Source organism: Bos taurus, chromosome 2 (assembly GCF_002263795.3).
Source record: "Bos taurus isolate L1 Dominette 01449 registration number 42190680 breed Hereford chromosome 2, ARS-UCD2.0, whole genome shotgun sequence".
In the NCBI taxonomy this organism is placed as follows: Eukaryota; Metazoa; Chordata; class Mammalia; order Artiodactyla; family Bovidae; genus Bos; species Bos taurus.
In genome coordinates, this window is record NC_037329.1 from 134902582 (window position 1) to 134929180 (window position 26599).

The 26599-nt window shown below is 55.8% G+C and overlaps 1 protein-coding gene across 2 annotated transcripts in view; it reads right to left on the reverse strand.

The window, feature by feature from the left end:
* Positions 1–20344, reverse strand: part of ACTL8 (actin like 8) — an 80275-nt gene extending 59931 nt beyond the window's left edge. Inside the window, exon 1 of one of the 2 annotated variants that reach the window (XM_015460724.3) lies at positions 20156–20344. The gene's annotated coding sequence lies outside the window, so the exon portion shown is untranslated. Of the gene's footprint in view, positions 1–16831; positions 16972–20155 lie in introns of those variants that run through there. The other variant, XM_059880080.1, reaches the window with a different exon arrangement.
* Positions 20345–26599: the final 6255 nt, after the last annotated feature.

Consider the following 26599-nt stretch of genomic DNA (forward strand, 5'->3'; position numbering starts at 1 on the left):
CAACCGCGCTAGGAAAATGTAATTAGACTAATAAATTCCGGGCAATCCTTTTGTGCTTTTTTCTCTCTCTTTGCTCCAAGGAGGAGCCACGTACCAGACCTCATTACCCACGTGGAGGCCCCACGGTGGACGCTGCTGCTAAGGGAAGTAGACCACAGACGGCCTGGGCCTGAGAGGAGGAAACCCCTCGGCCCCGGGCGCGCCGGCCGAATGGCGGAGGCTCCAGGGAGCCGGGGGTGCGTGAGGGGGGCTGGACTTAGTACAGGACCTGGTGTGGCACCTCGAGATCTGAGAGAGCAGCTGACGGGAGTCACAGGGGAGACAGATGCCAGGGGAGGCTCAGCCTCACTCAAGCCCCCGGGCCGCCCCGGCCTTGAACTGCGGAGCACCAGCCCCCACCTGGGGCAGGCCACACTTACAGGAGTCCGTATTTAGGAGACCCCCCCACACCTCCTAACACCCGACTTTTCAAAGTTCAGCCAATGTGGCTAGAGCACTTGTTCGGAAAACACGAATCTTCCAGGGCAATCCCTGTGTTGGGGGACAATTTGAGCATCGTGCAGATTTTCCATTTGCTTCCACGGGATTTCACCCACAAGGAGCAGCAGGCAGACAAGACAGCTGCCCTGCGGAGCCAGGTGGGAAGACAGACACACACACCTCACTGGGCCAGGGGCCACCCACGCTGGGGCCACAAGCCTCCCTCCCGTCGCTTCCCAGGCCCGCTCGCCTCCCCACTCTCTCCCTTCTCCGTTTTGTTTTTCTCTCCATCCTCTTGCCTTTTCCTTTCCGCACCTGCTTTCCTTCCTTCCTTGTGCACGCTGGGCGGCAGGCGTGCGAACTGCACGGGTGGCCAGCAGGCAGGATGGCACACACGCCCACGAGCAAACGCCAGGTCTCCTTCAAGACGGAGCGCCACGCTTGGCAGTCTAACATTCATGCATTTCTTAACCTGAACCGTGGACAGAGCACGGCTGCCACCACATTCGACTCCTACTTTTCACGTGCTTGAATGCTGTGCTCTTAACCCCATCTTCCCATAAGCTCGCGGCTTTTACTGTGTGATTTCAGGCAGCACGATGGTATCGAGGCGCTCAGAAGGGTCTGTTACAGAAAAGGGGTGGCTCTTCTCATGCACCAACCATCCTGTGAGGCAAGAGCAGCGATGGGGACCACGTGCCCGTCACACAGGCGGGGACGTGCCGCCAGGGTGGGCCGAGACTCACCAATGACGTCACGCTGGCCGCACTCCTGGGTTTTCACGGTGGCTGCTCACCTGTTCTGCGTCCAGTGACGGCAGGAGAGCCAGGTGAGAACGGGCTTCAGAGTTAAGTCCCAGCTCTACTGCCTAGCTCTGTACCCCGAGCAAGCTGTAACAAGCTCCCCATGGCTCAGTTTTCTGAGCTATATGATGGGAGCAGCTCAGAGTGGTCGTGACAATTATAAAGTTAATCAACACAGCAGACCCTGACTCTTTCACGCTGTTGCTTAGCTCAGTGCCTGGGGCACTGCCACCCCCCCAAAACGCTGGCCACGTCCACCATCAGGCCCCCGTGACCTCCAGCAGCAGCTGAAAGACGGAAGCCGGGGATGGGGATGGAAGATGGGATGCCAGGCTGGCAAGTGCAGGCTCTTGGTGCCCAACCCAGATTCAATCTCAGCTCTCCCTTCCTCTTCTGTGGCCCCAGATGGGTATCTGGGCTCAGCCTCAATGTGTTCATCCACACGGGGTAAAAATTAAAGACTCCTCATTGAGCAGCTGAGGATTCATGGACTCCCCCATGTGAGTTGCTCGAACAGGGGGCCCAGCCCATGAAACCCATGACCCCCACCCGGCATCCCCATCTGCCATCACCCTTGACTCACATGCTGTGCTCCTCTGCCCCGGACTCGGCCCCACCACCCTGCGGGCCCAGGGAGGGCTGTGCTGGGCTGGAGTCCCTTAACCCCTCACCCATCCGTGCCCTGAGGATGCCGGCACACAGGCCAAGAGAAGACCAACACAGCCAACCATTGGGGGGCCGGCCACGCGCCGAAAGGCAGCTCCTCCCTGACCCTCCCAGGACACCCCAGCAGCCTGGGCCCAGGGGGGGACAGGAGAGCAGAGCTTGAGCCCCGGCCGTCAGCAGGGGCGCTACACTTTACACGCACCCACGCACTTCACGGCGAGCGACAGGGAGGCCCGGCATGCTGCAGTCACGGGGTCGCAAAGCGTCGGACACGACTGGGCGACTGAATGACAGCAACGCATTTCAGCTTCATGACCGCCCAGTCAACAAGGTAATACACTCCCACTTCACAGACGGGGAAACTGAGGCTCAGAGAGGCTCACAAAGGTAGGAAGCTGCGCCGCTGGGGTCTGAGCCAGGTCCGCGGCCACAGTCTTTGTTCCCATCACACCCCCCGCCCCCCACCACCTAGCTGGCAGGTCCGGCCACGTGGCCAGCTCATCCTCTATCCCCTCACCCCCCTCCTGTTAAAGAGAAGCAATGCCAGACCCACCTACATCTCCAGATTACTCAAGAAGCAAGAGGGCAACGTTCTCTGAGATCAGGAAAGGAGACCTGGAAGAAGGGGAACCTGCCCGACCTCCCCCACCCCTGGCCAGAGCTGCAGGAGCCCAGCTCGGACCCCAGCGCCTCCACGTCCATTCCCCGGTGACCAGACCCCAGGGCAGTATGGCAGCGGCATCCGGCCTCTGCTCGGGCACTTCCAGGGCAAGAGCCCACCACGCCCAAGGCAGTCTACTCCAACTGTAGGTATCTCGAGCTGCTGGAAGCCTCGGACCCAAGAATTCGTCGGGCCCAGAGGACAGCCCTATTGGGCTGCGGGGACAAACTCCATCGTTCTCCCTGAGCACAGTCTTCACACGCCCCTGCCTCCCCACAGCTCTTTCTGGGCCAAATATTTTACTGCCTTCAGCCTCCCCTACAGGGACGAAAAGGATAATGAAGAAGATAAAGGTAATTTCAGCGACTAACATTTAACGAACATAAAATGGGCATTATTCTACATCAAGAATCAGCAAACTCTGGCCCGTGGGCAGAATCCGCCTGCCTGCCTGTTTTTATATGTACGGCTTGTGAGCCAAGAATGGGTTTTGCATGTTTAAACGATTAGGGGGAGGGGGAATCAGAAAAGAGGACTCACTGGTGACACATGGCAACTATAAGAAATTCAAATTCCAGTGCCTATAAAAATAAAGTTTTATTGGAACACAGCCCTGCCCATCATTTACATATTGGCTACAGCTGCTTCAAGTTACTATGGCAGAGTTGAGGAGTTTGGCAGAGGCTCCAAGGCCCCAAAAGGCTCAAATGTTTACTATCTGGAACCTTTACAGGAACAGTTTGCAGGTTCTTATTCCAGACGCTTTACATGTACCATCTCAGTCCTCAGCACAACCCACGAGGAGCCGACTGCTACGACCTTCACTTCACAGACAAAGGAGCAGAGGCTCAATCACCCAGCTGCCAATCCCACTGCCTCATGGTGGTGGAATGCAGACTGGAGCCCAGACAACCTGACACGTGTCTGCGTCTCACCCACTCCCCTCGTCCTGTCGGACTCAGGGCTGACGTCTACCACGTGCCACAGGCCATGGCGCCGTCCCACTCCCCTGCCTATCGGCCCTCCTGGCTTTCGCTGTGCCTCACGGGAATGACCAGAGGGCCTGGTCAGCTCATCGGCCACTGTGACCCCAAAATCCTCTCCTAATCCTCATGGCTCTTTGTGATCTTTCCCAAGCCCACCCTTAAATGGGACTATAAACCCACTGCTCTCTGGATACTAAAAAAAAAAATCGATCCACAAGCACCCTCCAGTCTAGGGACAGCAGCAAATATGATAAAGTCAGTAGCTCTCGCCAGAGGTCTCTAAAACTTTATGAGAGCCAATAAATCTTGCTCTCGGGCTGCCCACTGGCTTCAAATAAACCCGTCCTGCCCACGATCTCCCAGAAGCAGAAAGCAGAAGTCCCTGGGACTGCTGTCCAGGTTATGGAAATCTCAAGGCCTCCCTCCCCACTCCTCGCTCTCCGTGAATATACATGAGGGGAGACGCCAGCATGCTCTGTTGCCATGGAAACTAGGCTAGGCTACATCTGCATTAGGAAGGATTAAAGACAGACGTTAGAGGCGGAAGTACTCCAGAGGGAGGTCCAGACACACGGGTCCCTAATCTGAGATTAAAGTTTCTCAACGAGGTTTCTGCCCCATTATTAACTCTGAGCTTAGATGCACATTATAAACCACAGAGCTCATCCATAAACACAAATCAGTGTATCTGGAAGGCAAATATTTGATTTTTATTTATATGCATATTAAATAGAGCCGTATCTCAGCTGGCTAGAAGAAACCCAGACAAAAAGCGCAGGCACTGCCAGCCAGCAACCACAGGCCAGCGTCAGACCATGGAGCCGCTACTATCAGCTTCCACAGAATTTCTAATTAAGTTGCTGACAGTCAAAAGTTGAAATATTTTTCCAGCACAATTCTGAGTTCTGCCTGTTTTGGAAAAGAACCTAGCGATTGGGCGGTAGCCACCCCAGGCAGCAGCAGCCGGCCGGCGCTGACGAGGGGCCGTCCCTGCAGGCAGCACCCGCGTGCCAGGCCCCACTGTCCCCAGTACCCTCTTCACACCTCGTCTCTCCTGGAGGGTCCCCGCAGGCTCCTGAATCTGTGACATCCCACCCGAGGACCCGCACCCCCGCTTCACTGGTGGAAACACCGAGACCGACAGGGGAAAACGGCGTGCCTAAAACGCAGCAGCAGATTCGTGACAAAGCTGGTCCCCAACACGCAGGCCGGGCTCAGCTCAGACCCATCAGGAAGGAGGGCCAAGGCGCTGGGCTAGTACCTGTCAGCTGCAAACGTGTCTAAGGTGAAAAGCAGACTTTTCTGCTGACTCCAATCTTGCCAGCTTCACTCCATCTCTTTGCAGGGAGCAGGGAAGGAGGATGGAAAGCGCTGCAGAGACAGGGAGAATGTCTCCTCAGACCCTCCCCAACCCCCGTCTCCCACCACCCCTGCCGGCCCACGGCTGCGCCCAATGCTGTCTAGGACTCCGAGGAAGAAAAGGCTGGGGCCGCAGCCCAGGACAGGCGGGCAGGCAGCCCCCAACTTCCCAGCTGACGACTGCAGCTCAGATGAGCAGAGAACATCAGCTGGGCCGGGCTCAAACCCCTCTCTGGTATTTGCTCGCCGTGTGGCCTTGGCAAGGTCACCTAACCTCTCTGAGCCCGTCTCTTCACCTGCACACAGGAGTAGCAGCAGCACTCCTGGGCTGTCTTGCTGTGCAGGCCAGACAAAGCCACACCAAAGCACCTGGCAGAGTGGCAGGCACACAGTCAGGGTCACGTCTGACCCTTGACAACCCCGTAGCCTAACAGCCCGCCAGGCCCTTCTGTCCATGGGATTCTCCAGTCAGGAACACGAGAGTGGGTAGCCTTCCCCTCCTACAGGGGATCTCCCCGGCCCAGGGGTCAAACCTGGGGCTCCCGCATTGCAGGCGGGCTCTTCACTGTCTGAGCCCCCAGGGCCCCCATAAACCAGTGTACCTCACAGCCTCTCAAAATCTGCTCCCACGCCGGCCAGCCAGTCACCCCCCGGCGCCTGCTGATCAGTTCCACCCTCCACCTGCAGCTCCAGCCACGCTCCCCGCTCCCCACCAGCGGGTGACTCACCAGCTGGCCTCGCCTGCACTAAACCCAGCAGGCACGTCCTCACCTCTGTGACTCAACCCAAGCGGTGAGCCTGGCTCAGAACACCGTTCCCCACACTCGCCCTGCAACTCAAGACCACCCAGATCCAGGGTTCCACAACCTCCCCGAGACCCTCAAACCTCTGTCCACCCTGACCTCTGCTCCTTCATTCACCCGGAGGAATTTGGTCCTGTTCTCTAATATTCTGTAAGGCACCACCCTGTGCCTTTAGCATCTCGAAGGATGCGGCTCACACATCTTTTGAGTTCCTCTGAGGGGACATCAGGTGTTTATAATGGCCACACACCCAGCACCTCTTCTTTTGACACCAGCACCCCAAATTCCTGTCCTGGACTGATCCTACATTCCAAAACCCAGTCTTGGCAGGACTACCGATCACAAAGTTCCGAATGCCCCCAAGCCCGGACTGGTCAAAGCCTCTCAGTTAGATCCATGTCTCCCAGGACGTGGAACTCCATCCTGCACGGTCCTCGGAAGCTGGGGCTGCCCACCCTGGTGGTGCAGGTGGCAAAGAACCAGCTGCCAACGCAGGAGACTCAGAGACGTGGCTTCAACCCCCGGGTCGGGCAGACCCCCTGGCACAGGAAACGGCAGCCCACTCCAGTGTTCCTGCCTGGAGAATCCCATGGACAGAGCCTGGCGGGCTACAGTCCACGGGGTCGAAAGTGTCGGACACGACTGCGCACACACAGTGCCCATCCCAGTGGGTCCCAGAGGCTCTGAACAGGTCTTGCCAAGAGACCGCCTCCCTAGAGTTACCTGAGCTCCTGGCCTTTTAAAGGCAGTCCTTCAGTTCAACCTGATCCCATAAACTTGCTTCTGGTCAATCCCTTTTCTGCTGAAGTTGGCAGAAAAGAGCCCTCCCTGATTCGCTAGAACCCCCACCACTTACGTGCTCCCACATGCTTCCCAGAGCCCAGCCCACAGACGCCCATCAAGAGAGGCTCATGGGCACCACTTCCGCGCAGCCACAGAGGCCAAAACCCTCACGCTTTCGAGAAAAAGCCAGGATTTCAATAGCTTAAGTAACACAGCTTAATTTCCCCCATGTCAGCAAAATAAAATCCAAGTGCACCGAGAAAAAGTGGAGCGGTACCTCCTGCTCGAAAAAAATAAAAGGGAACAACAAGACGTTACTGAGCAGATTACACATAAAGCAGGTATTTCTGCAGATGTCAAAAATAAAACCTGAGGACCTAAGTAGGACAAACACAGCATGCGTAGATTTTCAGCGTTGGCTGAGAATGCAGCGAGACCAAAAGACGAGGCTGTCCAGCACGAGAGCAGCACTGGGGCCTGGGCAGACAGGCAGCCAACCCGCCCCCCAGAGCCCAGAGGAGGCCTGACGCAAGGGAAGGCCACTCAGAGCCAGCCGGCGGCTGAGAGGGGAGGGGAGAGATGCCCAAAGAGAGTGCGCTCAGAACCACCGTGGCCCAGGCAGCCAGGACCCTCCCCGTCTCCTCCGCACCACGGCAACCACCTCTGCCCGTCTCCTCTGCCACTGCATCGCCCCACAGCCTTCCCCAGCAGCGCACGTCAGGTTGTACTCCTCTGCCCGAACGCCCCCACCAGCACCCCCCACGCTCATCTTTCCGACCTCACCTCCGCCCACCCCCACCATGGGTCCTCCAGCTGGCTCCGCACGGCCCGACCACGGGGCCGTTGCACACACTGTTCCCTCTGCAGGAAGCCTCCTCCCCATCACGTCCTCACGGTTACTGCTGGCTCCCCTCAGGTCTCTAACCCACCCCCCTGCCTCTCTAGCTAAGATCTACTCTCTCCCATCCCAGGGCCCTCCTTCCTAACTCATCTTCCTCCACGACTCTCCCATTCTGAAATGGAATTATCCATCCACTTATGGTTTGTCTCCCCCAGCTGGAACAGAGGCTCCATGGGGGCAGCAACCTTGTTCTGTTCAGGACTGAATCCCTAACACCAAGGACAATGCTTGGGCCACAGACGGTACCCATAAACAAGGGCTGAGTGAACGAACGGAGTCCCTGAAGAAAAACCAGAGTATATCCAGGAAGGTTCACACGGCAGGATGATCAGAGGCCTGGCCCTGGGAACTGCCTGGGTTCCAGCCCCATCACCTCCCGTCCGCGCGCCCCTGGGTCAGCACACCATCTCTGGCTCCAGCTCCTCATCCGTAAACTGGGGATGATAACAGCCTCCACCACAGCGGGCCGGGAGGATGAAACGCGTTACTATACAAGGCGAAGTGGATGGTGCCTGATGAGCCGTGAGTGTCCAAGGTTATGATTTTTGTTTTTATGTGACTGCTCTTCAAATGTCAGCCGGGTGGCAGAATCCTCAGGAGGTCCTCACTAAGGGGGCCTCTGGGAAGAAGGGGGGAGACAGCAGGGGAGCTCCAGACGTGGGGACGGGAGGCCCCAGCGCAAGCCAGGCGCTGCCACTGACGCGCCGTGCAGCTCTGGGAGACACGCAGCTCCTCCGCCCAACAGCCAGGGCCGAGCGCCACGCCCACGGGGCTGCCGCGGGGCTCCAACCCGGACCAGCCGTGTGCGCACGGAGGGCGGGGCAGTGAAACACGGCGCCCGCCCCAGTCACGACTCTGCACGCACAGCAGCCACGAGGCCAGAAAGCCAGAGTGCAGGCGACGACGCTCCCAGCACACGCCACGACCCCCGGCTCCTTGTGGAGGTGTCGGCTGTGCTTTCAAAACCTCAATTACAAGGGCAGGCAGTGTCACGGCTCCTCACATTTCGGTCACAATATCAGGCAAGAGCTGACGGTTACGCAGAGGAATTACAGTAATTACTCCTCGGGAGGGCTGGCTGTATGAACTTCGGCTGACCTAAAACCTGGGGTGAGATTTAACCACCTGGGAGTTGGGGTAGAAACACACAGGGGAACCTCTGCCTCGCATCAGGGTCCCGGGGAAATGACGCCGCTGTCATAATGAACTCACAGCTCCTGTCAGGCCAAGCGACGGGAAAGAAAAGAACCCAGATGTCACATCAGATCAGCGGGCCCTGCCCGCCTGTGGTCGCCACGAGGCAGACGCTGTCCTCAGAGACCTCACCTTCCAGGGCAGTGGAGACAGGACATTTCCACATGCTACAGGCAAAGCGAGGAGGCTGAAGTCAGCGTCACGGGCCCAGGGCTCAGGACAGGCCCCGGAGGCAACACCGAAGCTGAGCCCTAAAGGATCATGAGGAGCCAGCCATGGAGGAGGTCTGGGCATTCCCCTTCCCGTCCCTGGGCCTTAGTTTCTTAGCCTGTCGAATGGGTGTAATTAGCATGCCTCCTTCCTGGGGTTATGACGAGGGTGTGCTGAGTGTACAGGCGTGAAACACTGAGCTCGGGTCTGGTCCTCAGGGTTCACGGAGAGGCTGTGGTCTGAGGCCAGGAGGGGGCTGTCGCTTGATGAAGTGTGAGCCCCTCCCCTGTGCCAGACCCAGGCAGCCCCCAAGATGCGGCGGTGACCTGGAGGAGACACACGCCCCGGCCCCAGGGGCCAGTGTAGGAGGAATGCCACCCAGCACAACTCCAGCAGCACCCTGGGTCACAGTCCCTGCCCGCAAGCCTCCGGCTCACCCCACCTCGCCTCCTACACTGGGTCCCAACGGCACCCCTCCCCCGCAACCACCACCCAGCTGCCCACTGGGACCTGTGTCCTGATCCCTGAATCAAGGTCCTGAGCAGCTGTGACAAACACAGAGCCCGGGGCCGCGCCCCACGGGAGAGCTTCTGCAGGTCTGAGCAAGACCCGGATGCCAGAGGACCACACGCAAACCTGTCTGCCCGTCACCCGCCCAGCCCTGAGTCCCCAGGGCCTGGCACTCAGTGGTGCTCAGCGCAGAAGACACACACTACCGACCGGTTCAAAGCCTCCTTCCTTCCCTCCAAAGGCCCAGAGGGCAGTCACCACACGAGACCCAAGGGGTGGCCGGCTGTGCCTGGCCCCTGGGGTTAGTGGAAGGGAAGGGAAGGTCAGGCGACCTGGGCACAGAAATGCCTGCTTCTGAGCCGCAGTTCCTCATCCTGAGGATGGGAGACGTGACTCCAAGGTTCAGAGAACTCCAGGCTCAGAGGATTTTGATCTCAGACAGCTTCTAATCCAGTCCCTCACACACCTGAGAGGAGTCCGCTCTGACCCACCTGGACAATGGCCATCAGCCCCCTGCTTGCATAACCCCCAGTGACGGGGCCACACCGCCTCATGAGAAAGCCCACCACACAGGCAGACTGGTCCGCTGATGGGAAGTTCTCGGGGGCAAACCACTCCAGTACTCTTGCCTGGAAAATCCCATGGACGGAGGAGCCTGGTAGACTATAGTCCACAGGGTCGCAAAGAGTCAGACACGACTGAGCGACTTCATTATTATCATTCTCGCTTCACAAGCCAGTCCTGCCCTTTGACTCCGCAGACTGAAGCTGCTCCTCATTTCATCCAACTGCAGGGAAGTCACGGGAGACCTGCTAGGGTTGGAAGGCCAGCTAAGCGTGGCAGGCTCAGGGGGAGCACCTGGGGTCCAAGCCCCGGACCACCACTCAGCAGAGGTGTGACCCTGGCCAAGTGAGCCCTCCAAGTGACAGCTTCCCGGTAAAATGGGGGAAATAACAGTGTGCCCATTATTACATCAGGTCGGGGTGTGTGTGAGAGAGAGTGTGTGTACACACTCAGTCACTCAGTCGTGGCCGACTCTGTGACCTCATGGACTGCAGCTGCCAGGCTCCTCTGTCCATGAGATTTTTTCAGGCAAGAATACTGGAGTGGATTGCCATTTCCTCCTCCAGGATGTCTTCCTGACCCAGGGATCAAACTGCTGTCTCCTACGTCTCCTGCTTTCCAATCGGATTCTTTACCACTGAGCCACACAAGGTTGCCGGCAGCCTAGCTCAGAAGCATCCCCGGAATTCTGCAATGACAAGGGGGCACTGGAAGCAGGCAGATCCCAGGGCCTTGAAAGCTGGGCAAAGGGGGTGGATCTGTCCCCAGCACAGCCCTGAAGGCCTCTGTCTGTTTCACTCATGGAGAGGGGACTGGCCCGACAAGTCACAAATAAACGGCCGTGCCCTAGATGGGACCAGGGTCTGGCAGTCCCGGTGCCTGCAGCTCACGGCACCCGGCAGACTCTAACATTCTGTGCCCACCCAGCCCCCAGCGCCTGGACAGGGTCCCGGAATCAAGCACAGCTCGGGCTGAGGGCAGGGGCTCGGAGCAGCACAGAAGCAGGGCCCTCTCTGCAGGAGGCTAAGTGGGAGCCAGCCCGGAGATGCTGTGGGCCTATTAACACATGGGTTTCTGCATGAACTCCCACAGGGAGCCAGGCGGGCAGAATCAGAGGAATGAGGGCCTGGAGACAAGCAGAGTTTTTTTAAAGAAATATTCAGCCATTAAAACACCAGCTCTGGGGCCAGGCTTGGGCTGCATACTAAGTGGGGCTGGTGGATTGTCAGCAGAGCCTGGGTGGGGAGAGGAAGAGGAGGCTGGAAGGGACCTAGGCATCAGGAGGAGGGTCCACAGAGGGGTGCCCCAGGAGGCTGGGCCACTGTGGTCAGGAGCTGCCCCTGGCCAGGGGCACCCAGACTCAAACAGGCCCGCCTGTGGAAACCCTGTAATGTCCCTGGCCACAGCAACCAGAGCGGCAGGAAGAAGCAGCATGCCAAGGGGAAGAACGCGCCCACATTTCAGGCTAACTGCACGTGAGCCGCCGGCCCCGCCCCAGACTCTCATTACTGAAGGCCACGCACGGACCAGGGAGTGCCAACATCTGGGGCCAGGTGAGTCTCTGCCGTGGGGAAGGGCACCCTGTGCGGTGTGATGGGTTTATTAGCATCCCTGGCCTCTACCCAGCAGACGTCAGTAGCACCCCTGCCATCCTCCCGGTCCTTCCGTCTGACAACCCCAAGTTCTGACAACCAAAGTCCCCTGAAGGGCAAAAAAAAAACATGGTAAAGACTACTAGGCTAGAGAGATAAAAGCCATTAAACAACAAGCCTGATCTCACTGTCCCCGTTTCAAACCGTCCCTGGCACCATCGCCCTCGGCATGGACCCCAAGCTCCGTGGCTTGACATTCAAGGCTCTGCCCCATCAATGCTCACCATCCCCTGCCCCACGTCTGACCCTCCAGCAGCAACACAGCACAGGTCATCCCGCCCAGAAGCCTTCCTTGCTCCTGGCCTGCCATCCTCCCGGTACTCCCGTCTGCTCCTGGCCTGCTGTCCTCTCGGTCCTCCCGTCTGCTCCTGGCCTGCCGTCCTCCCGGTCCTCCCGTCTGCTCCTGGCCTGCCGTCCTCCCGGTCCTCCCGTCTGCCTGCCTTCTGCCAGTTCGTGTTTAGAGTCCACGCAGATGTTACCCCCTCCAGGAAGCCTTCCCTGCTACTCCCCACCCCGAGGAAGTTGCACACTCTCTGTGCTCCCACGCCCCGTATCACACTCCATCGTATCTAACTCCAACTAAGCACTCTGTAGGCAGGACCATGTTGCGGTCACCTGCTTGCCCAGGCCAGCCTTCACCCTCAGGGAACTTTCAACAGAATGAGTGGCTCAGACAGCAAAGAATCTGCCTGCAGTTCAGGAGACCCAGGTTCGATCCTTGGGTTGGGAAGATCCCCTGGAGAAGAGCATAGCAACCCACTCAAGTATTCTTGCCTGGAGAATCCCATAGACAGAGAAGCCTGGCGGGCTATAGTCCATAGGGTTGCAAAGAGTCGGGCACGACTGAGCAACTAATACTTTCTCTGTCTCCTACTGAAAGGGGACTCACTCTTTCCTTTGGTCAAGAAGGGAAATCCAGGGCGGCTTCCGTGGCGGCTCAGAGGTAAAGAGCCCACCTGCCAGTGCAGGAGACGCAGGTTCGATCCCTGATCCAGAAAGATGCCATATGCCGCAGAGCAACCAAGCCCGTGACTCCCAACCACTGATCCTGTGCCCTAGAGTCCTGCTCCACAGCGAGAGAAACCCCTGCAGAGAGCAGGCCGGGCACCGCAGCTGCAGAGTGGCCCCTGCTCTCCACAACAGAGCGACAGACACCCGGCACAGCCAAAGATAAACAAACAATTAAAAAAAAAAGAGAGAAATCCAGAGCTCAAGAGGATCCCCGATAAACTCGATCAGGACCAGACTCTCAGGGAAAGACAGAGGGGCCTCGGGGAGGGACAGAAGGGCCGCAGACCACGGCCGGCCATCTGAGCTAGGGGCCAACCAGACGCTGTGAGCACACCGAGGGCCCTGGCACGCCAGCGAGCTCTGCCGCCAGCTTCCGAGGCCTCAGCCAGCTCCACGCCTCGTGGCTCTGCTTCCGTCCTTTGCTACTGGATCTGGGACACATCGCCAAAACTCACCGTCATTGTGATAGAAAGTACGAGAGAAGTCACTGTCTCATTAACCCTGCTGACGGCCCTGGGAGCTTACGCTCCGACTCCGCGAGCAGGAAGCCACGGCTCAGACTCACCAGGCCCTCCGCTGGTAAACCACAGAGCTCTGCCTCAACTAGGGTTTCCTGCCGCGGACACCCACCACCCCCTACACCTCTCAGATGGAAGCCCCCAGCCTTCTGTTCTTTTGGGCAGGGGTGGCGGGCAGAAGGGAAAACAGGAATAAGATGAAGGAACACCGAGCTCTAAGCATTCCAGCACCCAAGGCCTGGGCGTGAGCCCAGAAACCCTGGAGAGGGCCTCCCACTAACGAGAAACTGGGACGAAAAGATGAAATCGGACCCTTAAAAAAGCCTCTCCAAGCCTGCGGGGGATTCACTGTGCCCTCTGAACCATCCTTTCCAGAGGGGACTCACCAGACTCTCCTTCCACGCGAGAGGCCCCAGGGAAGGGAGGTGGGGGGGCACCGGGAGGGGCTTGGAGTGGCCAGACTCCAGGCCGGGGGCTCCCACCGCCGAGCCGGACCTTCCCGCAGGTTGAGGTGGGAGAACCACGGGGGCAGGAACATGCAGTGTGACCGAGGGAACCCGGAGGCTCCCCTGCCCACCCCCACCCCTCACCCACGCCACCCACTTCTGGTGGTCTCAGCGCTGCTGTGACCTGTAACCTTCCATGCCTGGGTTGGCTTGTTCACCACCCGTCTCCCCCCTCACTATTTTAGATGCCCTGAGACCCCTCTGGATGGGGTCAGCACAATGGAAGTTCATTCTAAGACCTAAACCCCACCGTCATTCAAAGCTCACAGGCACCGGTGCCTTTTCCCAGCGCCCACCCCATCACAGGGTCTTTCATGCCCCAGTGGGGTACCAGGGAAAGTCCTAGACCCTCACTCCAGCCCCAAAAGCCTCCCCTCCCCAGAGGCGCCCTAGTGTGGCTCGGAAGGGGAACCAAGGGATCAGAGACCCGCTCCTGCCGGGAGTCTCTCTCCCGCATGCTCACGCTGACCTTTCCCGTCCCAGAGATGGAGACCGAGTCCCTGGTCCACACAGCAGATCACAGAAGCCGGCTACCGCGGAGCCGGAAGCCCCTGCAAGGCCGATTCTCCCCTCCACAGCCGCCAGCAGCCCAAAGGAACAAGTTGCAGGAACACCCAGGCTGAGGCCTGGCAGGGCGGGGGCGAGGGGGGGGGTGGCCACCCAGGGAGAAAGCGTCCCTGAGGACAGGCCCTACCTCAGGGCTCAGCTCCTCACATCAGCATCGGTCCCTCCATCCCCAGGGACTCCAGACACTCCAACTAAAAGGTCCCCCTCAAAGTGCCTGGCAGGGAAAGGGGCCCAGCACCAGAGTTAGCTGTCCGGAGGGGAGCCGGGGCCCCGGGAGGGCGGAATCCCGACGGCTCCTGGCCCCGGGTGTCAGCCAAGGAGAGAGAGTGTGGCCGGCTGTGGGCCCAGGCATGTGCCCCGAGTTTACAGGGCCTGAGACAGAGGTGCAGGCGAGTTTGTGCTTGACCGCGAGGTGGGCATGGAAGGCCAGGGAGGAACGGACAGTGACCACAGAGAGACCTCCAGCCAAGCAGGCCAGGGGCTGTGTGTCTTCAGGTCTCAGGCCCAAGCCCTGCCTCTGGGGGTCTGGACCCTGGGAACCACCCTCTCTGGGGTCGGGTAAATTATCTCCACTGTCAGTGCTGTTTGAATCCTTTTCAGCAAGAATCCCCATCTCCCCAGCTCACCCCAGCCACCAGGAACCCGAGTTTGCCCCCAAAGTACAGTCTTGCCCTCAGGATGAAGGAAGGGGGCTGGACTTCAGGAGCCCCTGGCATCCCGGTGACCTCAGAGGAGTCCCTCGGCCACCTCAAACCTTCCCATCCAAGACAAAAGATATCACCTCCAGCCCCACATGTGGAGGGCATACAATAAGCCAAGCACCAGAACAAAGCCGTATATTGTAAGAGAACAAGGCTGGGCCCACATTCTCAAACACCTTTATTCTCCGTGTTCCTCTGGGACGGACTCTTGGTAATTAATCGTCCCATTTCAGAGATGAAGCTATGGAAGCCCAGGGGTGTTATACTGCTGGTCACACAGCGTCTACTAGCAGGACTCTGGCCGAAAAAGGCTGCTGCCTCTGACCAGGAGCCTGCCTCAGGCCCCAGAGGAGGACGGAGCGAAGCAGAGGAAGCAGAAGCGTGCACTAAGTGCGTGCATTAAGCGCCTGCAGCGTGCATTCAGGATCATGCTGAAATGCCACGGCCCCCAAGCTTCCAGTGCAAAGGACGCTCGTCTTCCTCCCTCTGCAGTGAAGGGGGCCCACGCAGCCCAGCCCCCCACAGGGATCTGGGTCACTGCGATAAGGACATCTGCAACCTTATTTAAAAGTCACTACCGCACAATTAGAGGCACTTACCCCCTCAGAGCCATCCTTCTCCTCCGATCGGTTTTATAGCCAGTAATAACTCTTATAAATTCCTCAACAGATGGAAATTTTATTTGACTAATCATGGCCGTTGACTTGCTGGGGTGCAGTGGCTCGGGGCTCAGGCTGGCAGGGTGCCAGCTGAGGTGATTGTCAAGGGGCTGGGCGAAGAGCCCAGAAGCCAAGGCCACCCTGTGGGTCCACTCCCCAGAGGAAAGCCCCAAGACAGTGTTGGGAAGTGCCAGGCACTGAGAAGCAGTGGGCAGCTGCGCTCTGCCTTTTCTGGGTCCAGAGGTGACTCTGGGCAGGGTGCTGAGACCTTGTCCACCCCTCTAGGCTCTATCTCTGGACACATGGGAGCTGGTGCCAGGGAGAAACTGGAACACCCAGGCTTAAACCCCCAACTAAACCAGCATTTTGGCTGCACTGCCCCATGCACACCTACCCCATGCCAAAGGCCGCATGGGCATCATCCCGTTCAGTCCTGCCAACAATTCTGTAGATGCGTGTGAACATTCCCATTTCACAGATTTCCAAACAGATGCCAGAGCACTGCGACAGCCACGAAGCTGAGTGCCACCTCCATCTCAGGGACGTGAAGGCTGGTGCCCCTCCCCCCAACTCACACGGGCCAAGCAATCCTTCTAAGACCCACACTGAATCCCATCGCTGCTACAAAAAAAAAAAAAAACACCCCATGAAACTCCCAGTAATTCCTCAGCACCCTCCAGACAAAGTCAAAGTCCATTAGCCTGGCCTTCACAATGGAACTGATTAGAGGTATCTATCCAAGAAATATGAAAACATATCACACAGAAAATCTTGTCCATTTGACAATATGTATGGCAAATTACTCATAACAGCCCTAAATTGGAAATATCAACAGGAAATGGATAAACAATCTTATGATCTATATGTACAATGGATATCCCTTTCCAACCGACAGGAGGGAAAAAGCACACCGCAATTTGAACAGAGCAAGTTTCATGTAAACAATTATCAACTATAACAGCAGACTGCATTAACAAGGCCTAGCTAGAGAGAAGTAAAGAGAACTTTAGAGAACAGTGCCAAGGAAAAACCCCCAAGGCCTAACACAGACCCTGATGGACACAGCCTCCACCACCACGACGTGGATCGAACAAGGCCCCCGAGAGCACCCCTCCCCCGGGATGAGAGCCCGCCCAAAGAGGAGCCCCCTAGACTGCAGGAGAACCCCTACGGAAGAATGCCCACACACTCCCCCCAGCACGGGCACCCGGACCTCACTGAGGGGCACGCCTGTGGCTCGTGCGGAAAGCACCGCATACCTGCGTAACTTGCTAGAAATCCAGCCTGGGGGACTCACCGGAAGTCTGCCGTGAGGAACGCCACACGGGAGGCTCACACGAGGCGTCTCACCAGAATCACCCCACGACAAAACCGCCCTTAAAGGGATGCGGCGTGTTCCGGCTACTACACCACGGCTGCAGAGACCCTGCACGGGAGACGCCGCGCACGCGCACTGGAGACGCCGCACGTGCTCAGGAGCCCGCGCAGAACGGGGGGGGGGGGGCGGGGCGGGGCGGGGCGGGGGGGGGCGGGGCGGGGGGGGCGGGGCGGGGGGGGCGGGGCGGGGCGGGGCGGGGCGGGGCGGGGCGGGGGGCGGGGCGGGGCGGGGCGGGGCGGGGCGAGCGGCTCTCCGGCGCTCTCTACAGGCTGAAGCTGAGCTTGCCTTGTGGCCGGGGCTGGGGGGGAGGAATTTAAAGGGCCCAGCTTTACTTTCAGTCCGCAGGCAAGAAGGGTGAGTTTATCCAGCATATCCATTTCTTTGATGACTCAGCTTCCACGTGAGCCCTTCTCACGTGGAACTGCACCCCTGTATGACAACACAACTCTTTATTTCTACCTAAGAAGACACAGCTATCCTTCTTACAAGCAAAGTTCTCACCCTCTCCATAAAATGAAACCAACAGCCCCACAGTCGTAAGACTGTATTTGCTGCTGATGCTGCTGCTAAGTCGCTTCAGTCGTGTCTGACTCTGTGTGACCCCATAGACGGCAGCCCACCAGGCTCCTCTGTCCCCGGGATTCTCCAGGCAAGAATACTGGAGTAGGTTGCCATTTCCTTCTCCAATGCATGAAAGTGAAAAGTGAAAGTGACGTCGCTCAAGACTGTACTTCAGTTCAGTCACGCAGTCGTGTCTGACTCTTTGCGACCCCATGAATCGCAGCTCGCCAGGCCTCCCTGTCCATCACCAACTCTTGGAGTTCACCCAGACTCACGTCCATCGAGTCAGTGATGCCATCCAGCCATCTCATCCTCTGTCGTCCCCTTCTCGTCCTGCCACCAATTACCCCTCAAATTCAGTCACAGTTCCACAGAATATTGTTGCCTAAAGACTATACTTTAAAGCTAGCTTCCAAAAACTTGCATGCGAAATAAAACTGGAAAGGGGAGAAAACGAAACAGTTGCAAAGTGCGCTTATTCCACATATTCATTCAGAAACTGCATAAATAACCTCGGGGTGGGTCCATGGACCAAACAGGTTCACCGTGAGTCAGACGGGAGCCAAGACTCTATTACCCATCATAAGCCCCCACTTTGACGTATGGCCCACAGTGGCACTGCAGGTCCCTGGGAATTAGTGTGAATTCAGAGCCTGTGCCTAGTAATTCAAGAACCATGTGGGCATTTCCTGTGCCCCAATGCACAGCCACCCTGGCAAATGGCTGCCAGTCCCTGTGGGGCAGATTTGGAGGAACAGTTACAGCAAGTACTCGCAGCAATGATGCAGGCTCCTTCTTCCACAGGACCTGGCCTCCAGAGGGCTTCTGGGCCTGGGCAGCAACATGGATCCGGAATCTGCAGGTTTCATGTAATACATCCAGCCCAACATGCCTGTCTCCCCAAGCCCTTCAATGCCCTCTTCCACATCACACCCCCACTAACTGTACTACTGAGTCCAGATTTCAGTGAGTCAACCAGGTGAACTGTCAGAGCCAGCCTCCAGTGCACATGCTAACAATCAAACCCAGAATCTCTAGTCAGGGCACCCACAGCAATGAATTCAGCCCAGCACGGTGCGATGCTCTGCCCTTTTGGGTCAAAAACTCTTATAATAAACTCCCACACACGTTTCCCACATTTCTGCCGATATGTATTAGCAAAGTGTGGCAATTCTTTTGCATTTTCCCTCATAGGTCACCAATCACCAAGGAATGGACTGAGATTTGACCCTTAAAGTCTAGTGACAAGAGAGGGTGGTTATGGTGAATCTTAAGGAAAACAGGCATCCCCTTTCAGGGTACCTGCCTCCAGTGAGGTTATTACCCGGTTTTTAAGCAGAGGAAGAACAGCCTCCTCAGACACTGGAAGGAAACCTCCCACCACTCATACGGGATGCTCACCGCCACTTGGAAGTTTCAGACCATCAGTTTCATCTGGGTCCCACAAATGTCCCCATCCCACGTTTCAGGACCCCCTTCTTTCCCAATTAATGCCCTAATTTCCACATGAGCAATTTGTCAAGATGTGAATTCAATTGTGGTTATAATTCAGCAACCAGCACAATTAAATTTTTTATTTGATTTTCAGCAATATCAGCCCTGGGGCTGCAAGAAATAAGAACTTCTGTAAAGGGCTGTCATGGGAACTCTCTGGTTTTCACACCACATGAGAAGAGGGAGTTAATGGACCTGAGCTTGTTGTTTTCTCTGTGTAAGTACTCGAGCCCTCCAACGAATCCACCCCACCCCACAGTCCTTACAGCCATCACTACTGCCCTAACAGTCAAGGGCAGTATCACTCAGGCTCCCGAGGGATGTAGCGCTTTATCTCAACCCACCACGCGTAATATCTCCATTAATTGTATGGCCACTACACGCTTTGGGTTACCAGCATTCCATTTCCTATTAGCAAGGACTCATGCTCAAGCCCAAAGACACGAGGAAACTAATCCATAAATCTCATATTTACAGGTCAATCTCCTGTTATCTCTCCTGAAACCAATTCTATATTGGTTTGGGTCCAACTGAGAAAAAGAAATCACACAGTAATTTTAACAGGGAACGTTTCAAATGAAGAATTATTCAACTGTAGCAGGGGACTGAACCAACAAACAAGGGCTAATAGAAAGAACTACAGTTAATGTAAGAACAGCAGCTGTAAGAAACGGCACAACCCACAGAGCTGCGATTGAGCCTCAGAGCATCCACCACTCACCACTCAGATACAGTCCCCAAGGAAGAGCCTCTCAGGGCCTTGGCAAATGTCCAGAGAGAGCCCCCAGGACTGAGGAGGAGCCCTAAAGAAAGATCCCCCCAAAACCATGGCCGATACAGAGCCCCCGGGGAGCACCCTGATCTCGGGGCTAATATGGAGCAGAGAGTCGCCCAAAAAACAAACCTCCCACCAGGCTGAGACAGAACCCTAAATGGTGGAGAGCCCCAGCCCAAAGAAGACCTCCCACCCAGAGCTGAGACACAGCCCCCAAGTAAGAGCCCCCTCCTAAACCTTAAGTAAAACCCCCAGAAAAAGCCCCTGGGCAGAGCCCCCCAAAGCAGTGCCCACACACACCCCCAGCGCGGGCACCCGGGCCTCACCAAGGGGCACGCCTGTGGCTCGGGCAGAAAGCTGGTCCGTGCCGCACACCTATGTAACTTGCTAGAAATCCAGCCTGGGGGACTCACCGGAAGTCCACTCTGAGGGATGGCACACGGGCTGCTCACAGGCGTCTCACCAGAGTCACCCCACTACAAAACCACACTTAAAGGGATGCTGGGTGTCAGCTGCTACACCACGGCGGCAAAGACCGGGCGGGAAACACCACGCACGCGCACGGCAGACGCCGCACGTGCTCAGGGACCCGCACGCACGCACGCATGAAGCCAGGGGGCGGGGTGAGGCGGGGGCGGGGCCAGCCAGGGGGCGGGGCGAGCGGCCGTGCGCCTCTCCAGCGCCCCCTACTGGCTGAAGCTGAGCTTGCTGTGTGGCCGGGGTCGGGAGTGGGGTGGGGTGCGGGGGGGGGTAGATTTAAAGGGCCCAGCTTCACTTTCCGTCCGCAGGCAAGAAGGGTGAGTTTAGAACTACAGAGCAATGGTGAATAGCCAGCAAGCAGTGAAATATCACCCAGCAATGAAAAAGACGGAACTACTAATACAAGGATTAATCTTCTAGGTATTATGTGGGGTGAAGGAAACCAGATAGAAAACGGAACATTCTGTATGCTCCTATTTATATTAAGTTCAAATACAGGCAAGCTAATCTACAATGACAGAAATTTTAAAAACAGGATAGAGACATTTTACTGAAAAGGGGCACGATGGAGCTTTCTGGGGTAATGAAAATATTCTCTGTTGTGATTGGGGTGGTGGTAACACAGCCATTTACATTTGTGGAAAACCTTCATATAGAACCGTCAGTATCTGTGCATTTAACTGAAGATAAACTACAACTCAAATTTTAAAAATTCAGTTCAGTTCAGTTGCTCAGTCGTGTCCGACTCTTTGCGAGTAGCCCCCCCCCCCCAATTTTTGGCTTCAAATTCAGTCACTGTGCACTGCTTGTGCACAGTAGGTAAACATGTTTGCATAAATAAACGTGTGCTCCAGTGTTCTTGCCTGGAGAATCCCAGGGACAGAGGAGCCTGGTGGGCTGCCGTCTGTGGGGTCACACAGAGTCAGGCACGACTGAAGTGACCTAGCAGCAGCACGGATCTTATTCTCATATCTAATTTGACAATCCCCCCAAATGATTAAGCTACTGGTCTGCCTTTCTGGGCTCCCATATCCCTTAGCTCTTAGCTCAGTCATAGCTTGTACTGTGCTGATGTTCACTGCAGAAGGGCCAGATGGACTATCAGAGGGACCAGCATGTTGTGAGCGCTCTGTGCTTCCCTCTGTTTCCAACAGATGCCTCACAGCCTGTGCGGTCGTTACTGCTAGCAACCCCATCTTGCAGATGAGGAAACTGAGGTGCAGTTTGTCCACACTCTTAACCACTTTGTCTTGAGTCAGACTGTCAGAAGTTCGTATCCCAGCTCCCCCAACTTGCTAACTGTGAGTGATGGGCCAGACAACTGGTTACTCTGAGCCTTATCCTTCTCTTCTCTGAAATGGGGATGATATTTGCCCCCTTGGGTTGTCATAAGGTACAAGTGGTTTATCCACATAGGCTATTTATCACAGTGTCCATTTGCGGACACATGTTCACCATGAATAAACAATTCATCGATTCTAAGACCTACATGTTTTCACATACTTAAAAACAGCTTGTGTCTTGCAGTCCATGGCATCTCACAATCTCCTTGGACAACGGCTGTGCTGACACAGTCGTCACAGCCTGTGCAGGAGGAAACCCGATCGAAAGGGTTCGTATTGCCGTCACTTCCACGTCTATGTAAGTATCAAATAGCTCTTTCCATAAGAATAAAAAAATACAGTGAGCTGAGAAAGCATCATGTCATACTTCAGTTGGCAGTCACTTTTCTTTCTTGGTGGTACATAAATTAATGGTGTATCTTACAGTTGATGGTTTCTCAGATTTGATGAAATGCAGTACAGTGTTATCATCACAGGCCTGTCTGTCTTCCCCCAGAAGATGATTAGATTATTGTTCCCTATTCTTCTTGCTTCCCTATTAGAAAGTTAGACATCTGTGCCTTTGTCCTGTGACTTTGCAGTGCCTCCCACTAAGCAGAAAAGGAAATCCCCCCGCCCCATCAGTGCAGTTTGGCCATGTAACTTGCCCCAGAATTTGAGAAGCAGGTCAGTGCACCAATTTCAGCATGAAGGCTTAGAGGATACTGTATATTTATGCCCAGTCATGGAAGCAGAACTAAGTAGCCACTGTTAGAGGAGATGGAGACAAGGGAAGCCATACTGGACCCAACCTGCAGCCTGAAGCAGAGCCATTCCAGCCGACCCAACCACTGTGAGCAAGAGGAATAATTGCTTAGAGTTATAAGCCACTGAGATTGGGGGGACTATTTGTTACACGGCATTAACATAGCAGCAATAGCTAGTATACTCTCTACACCATGAGCGCTTTGAGGGCAAGGCCCAGAGTCCATTTACGTCTGTGTCTCCAGTATCCAAACTGGTACTTGGACAAAGCGGGTGCAGAGGGTATTCAGAGAGATATCAGAGGTGGGAAACGGCCAGGTCTGGAGTTAAGCAGATCTAGATTCAAATCTCAGCTCTGCGACTTAGAAGATGGGTGACCTTGGCAGAGCAGTCTAGAGTTCCTAAGTCTCAGTTTCCTCATCTATAGCATGGAGCCTCATACCCCAGGTGCAATGAGAAGGGAAGCTAAGGGTGTACAGGGGTTTCACTCAGTACCCTGTAGCAGCAGGCTCTCCAGATGCACACCAGTTCCCTCTCTTTGTGATCAAGTACATAACTGAGACCCTTGTAACCCATTTCTACATTCTAGAACCTTCCAGAACACTCTCAGATGTTCCTGGTACATGGCAGGCAGGATCTGGCTAGGAGGAGACATCCCTGAGATGGATGGTCTGGCAGAAGCCAAGAGAGACAGTTTCCAAGCTGATCCCAGCAGTCCCCCAGGGACCCTTTTGCTGCTGCTAAGTCACTTCAGTCGTGTCTGACTCTGTGTGACCCCATATACGGCAGCCCACCAGGCTCCCCCGTCCCTGGGATTCTCCAGGCAAGAACACTGGAGTGGGGTGCCATTTCCTTCTCCAATGCATGAAAGTGAAAAGTGAAAGTGAAGTCGCTCAGTCGTGTCTGACCCTCAGTGACCCCATGGACTGCAGCCTACCAGGCTCCTCTGCCCATGGGATTTTCCAGGCAGGAGTACTGGAGTGGGGTGCCATTGCCTTCTCTGAGGGACCCTTTTAACTGATTCTATTTCCAGCCTACCTGATACCTAGCTGCCCGTGTTAATGCCAGACTCAAACCTGGCAGACTCTGTATCCCCCAGAATTGTCTTCTCCAGTTATTCCCTGTGGAAACACAAAGGTAGATAAGCCGGGGGTGACAGGGTGGCCCATCCGGCCCAGGCAGGGGCAAAGGCGGGTCAGCTCTCCTGGCAGTCGGTCGACCAGCCCAAGGGGGCTATGCACACAGGAGGCCTCTGGACCAGGGCATCCCAGGACACCCACCAGAGGCTCCACCCTGGGGGAGAGTGCTCAGCAAGGAGGCTGGATTCCAGGCCTGAGTCTGGCACAGCCTGCTGTGTGACCTGAGGCAGGCTCCTTAACCTCTCTGTGCCTCCATTACGCTTGTCTCTACAATGAGTAATATCTAGGCATTTTCCATGGTTCAGGTTACAGCCCCATCTAAGAAGCTGGGGGAAGCCATGGACAGCCTCCCAAGAATAATGCATCTAACTTCAGTTGTCCAGGACCTGGGAGCAGACGACCCAAGGGAGCCATCTGGTGGGTACTGAGAGCCCTGGGCTCCCTGGAATGTTGAAACCGGAGGCCCAGGGGCTTACCTCCCACTCAGACCCTCTTTGATATCTCTCTACCAAGAAGCCTCATGAGGGCCAGGGAAACAAAGCCCAGTGGGCCTTCCTCCTGGGCCTCTTTCTTGGTCGCCTCAGAGATACCGTGGTTCCTGGCCTCTCCATTCCTGCTCGTTAATTGTCTCTTTGTTGCCATGGTTTTTCTGAGCCTTCCACAGACAGTAGGCCCAGAAACAAGCAGTGAATCAGATCATCAGCTGCTCTTGGGCTGAAGGGTCTTCAGAGGTGACCTACACACACACACACACACACACACACACACGTGCACACACGTGCACACACACGCATGCACACGCACATATACACATGTGCGTGCATGCAAGTGTACATGTGTGCGTGTGCATGCACATACACACATGCTTGCTTGTGTTTGCACCTGTGCACATCCACATATACCATTACACATGTGCACACACATGTATACCTGTGTGCACAAACAGGCACCCAGACACTATTCCTGTGCTCAGCCCTACACCCCCCTGCACATGCCCTGACTGCTCTCCCTCCCAGAGGCCCAGGGACCGCCACCACCACCGTCACATCTTCCGCTCGCCCCCCACACCCCCTAGTCCCGCCATTTCCTTTCTGGCAAAGCCTTCGGTGCTCACCGAGGTCACGAAGCTTCAGGGAACACAAATGGTGAACACTGGCCATCTGGGAACCACAGGATCGTCAACCCTGTCACGCCCTTGCTATGTGACCTCAGAGCTGTCAATGATCTGCTTTACGCTCTCGCTGATTTACGTTTCACACAGCCTTCAGCACGCATCATGTACCATGCAAAGTGCTCACCTGAATTTCATCCTCACAACCAACCTGCAAGGCAGATAGCATTATCCCCGAGTGTTATGTACCCACTGCTGTGTACCAAGTTACTCCACAACTTTGCAGTTTAAAATGACAAACACTGATTATCTCCCGTAGCTTCAGAGGGTCAGGAATCTGGGAGTGGCTTAGCTGGATGGCTCTGGGTCTCCCATGAGGCTACAGGCAGGCTGTCAGCCAGGGCTGCTGTCCCATCACAAAGTCCAACGGGGGTCAGGGAATCCACTTCCAGGCTCATCCACATGGCCATTGGGAGGTCTCAGCTCCTCCCCACGTGGGCCTTTTCATATGCTGCCTGAGTGGTCTCAGGACAAGGCAGCTGGCTTCCCCCAGAGCGAGTGGGAGGGAGAGACAGAAACTCAAGATAGAGTCTCAGCATCTTTGATAACCTAGTCTCCTAACTTTGGAAGTGGATACCATCCCTTTAGACATGTTCTGTTGGTCACACAGACCAAATCTGGGACAATGTGGAGGATACTGAAAAAGGGTGTAAATAGCAGAAGGTGGGGTTCAGTGGAGGCCATCTTGGAGCCTGGCTATCACACCCCATTTTGCAGATGGAAAAACTGAGACTTGGAGAGATTAAGTGACTCGCCCAAGGTAACACAACCAGCATGTGATGAAGCAGAGATTTGAATGCAAGACTGTCTACCTCCAATATCTATACCCTTAACTGCGTATCTTCTCCTCTATCTGACCTCAATGTCCCCACATATCAGAGACATTAGAGGAAGAAGTTAAACTGGATAGTCTTTAAGGTCGTGATCCGCCTGTTGTAAAAGTTCAAAGGCTTAATTAACAAGGAACAGAGTGAGACCTGAACCTCAGTCTCCTGATTTCTAACCATCAGGCTCTTGTCTACTTCAGTGTAACAGCCCTCATCCCCAGGGAGCCTCTCTTCTGTGTAAAATTGGCTGGAGCAGTCTCAAACCAGCTCTGGGTCTCAACTACCTCCTCTGGAGAATGGGAGCAAGAGAAGGCCTAGATGACAAGCTCCGGGGATGGTGCCAACCCATGAGGTCAGCGACAACGATGGTGATGAAAATGATGCTGATGCTGGCGATGAAGACCGTGGAGAGGAAGCAGCGGTAATGACGGTCGTGATGATATGAGGGTGATAAGCAGTATGTACTTCGAGCACTTCCTACCATGCTAGGAACTTACATTTCATCTTCACAACCTTTGTCGTTCAAAATGCGGTCCATGGGCCAGCAGCATGAGCAGCACTTGAACACTTACCGGAAATTCAAAGGTTGCCTCACTTGCCCACTCCAGGGGGTCAGCGTGCACAGCCGAAGTTGAGGAGTGCTTGAACCTCTCAGAATTAAGAGCCGACACAATCATCCAGAAGGGGACATACCATTCTTGTCCCTACTTTGCAGATAAGAAAACTGAGACCTGGAAAATCTCCCAGCCAACAAGGGGTGGTTAGTCGCTCAGTCGTGTCCGACTCTTTGCGACCCCATGGACTGCAGCCCGCCAGGCTCCTCTGTCCATGCAGATTCTCCAGGCAAGAGTCCCGGAGTGGGGTGCCGTGCCCTCCTCCAGGGCATCTTCCCAGCCCAGGGATCAAACCCCAGTCTCCCACATTGCAGGCGATTCTTTACCATCTGAGCCGCCAGGGGAGCCCAACAAAGGGTAGAGCCAGACTACAGGTCTTGATCCTCACCCCAGACCTCTCCCACTTCGACCCCAGGACCAAAGACTGTGTCTGTCCTGGGCGAGCTGAGGTTAGGTTACAGCCAGAGGAGGCCTAGCCCTGAAAGCCTCAGGTCCGGTCCTGGCGTCTCCTCCATCGGTCTGCCTCTTGCTGGCTCAGA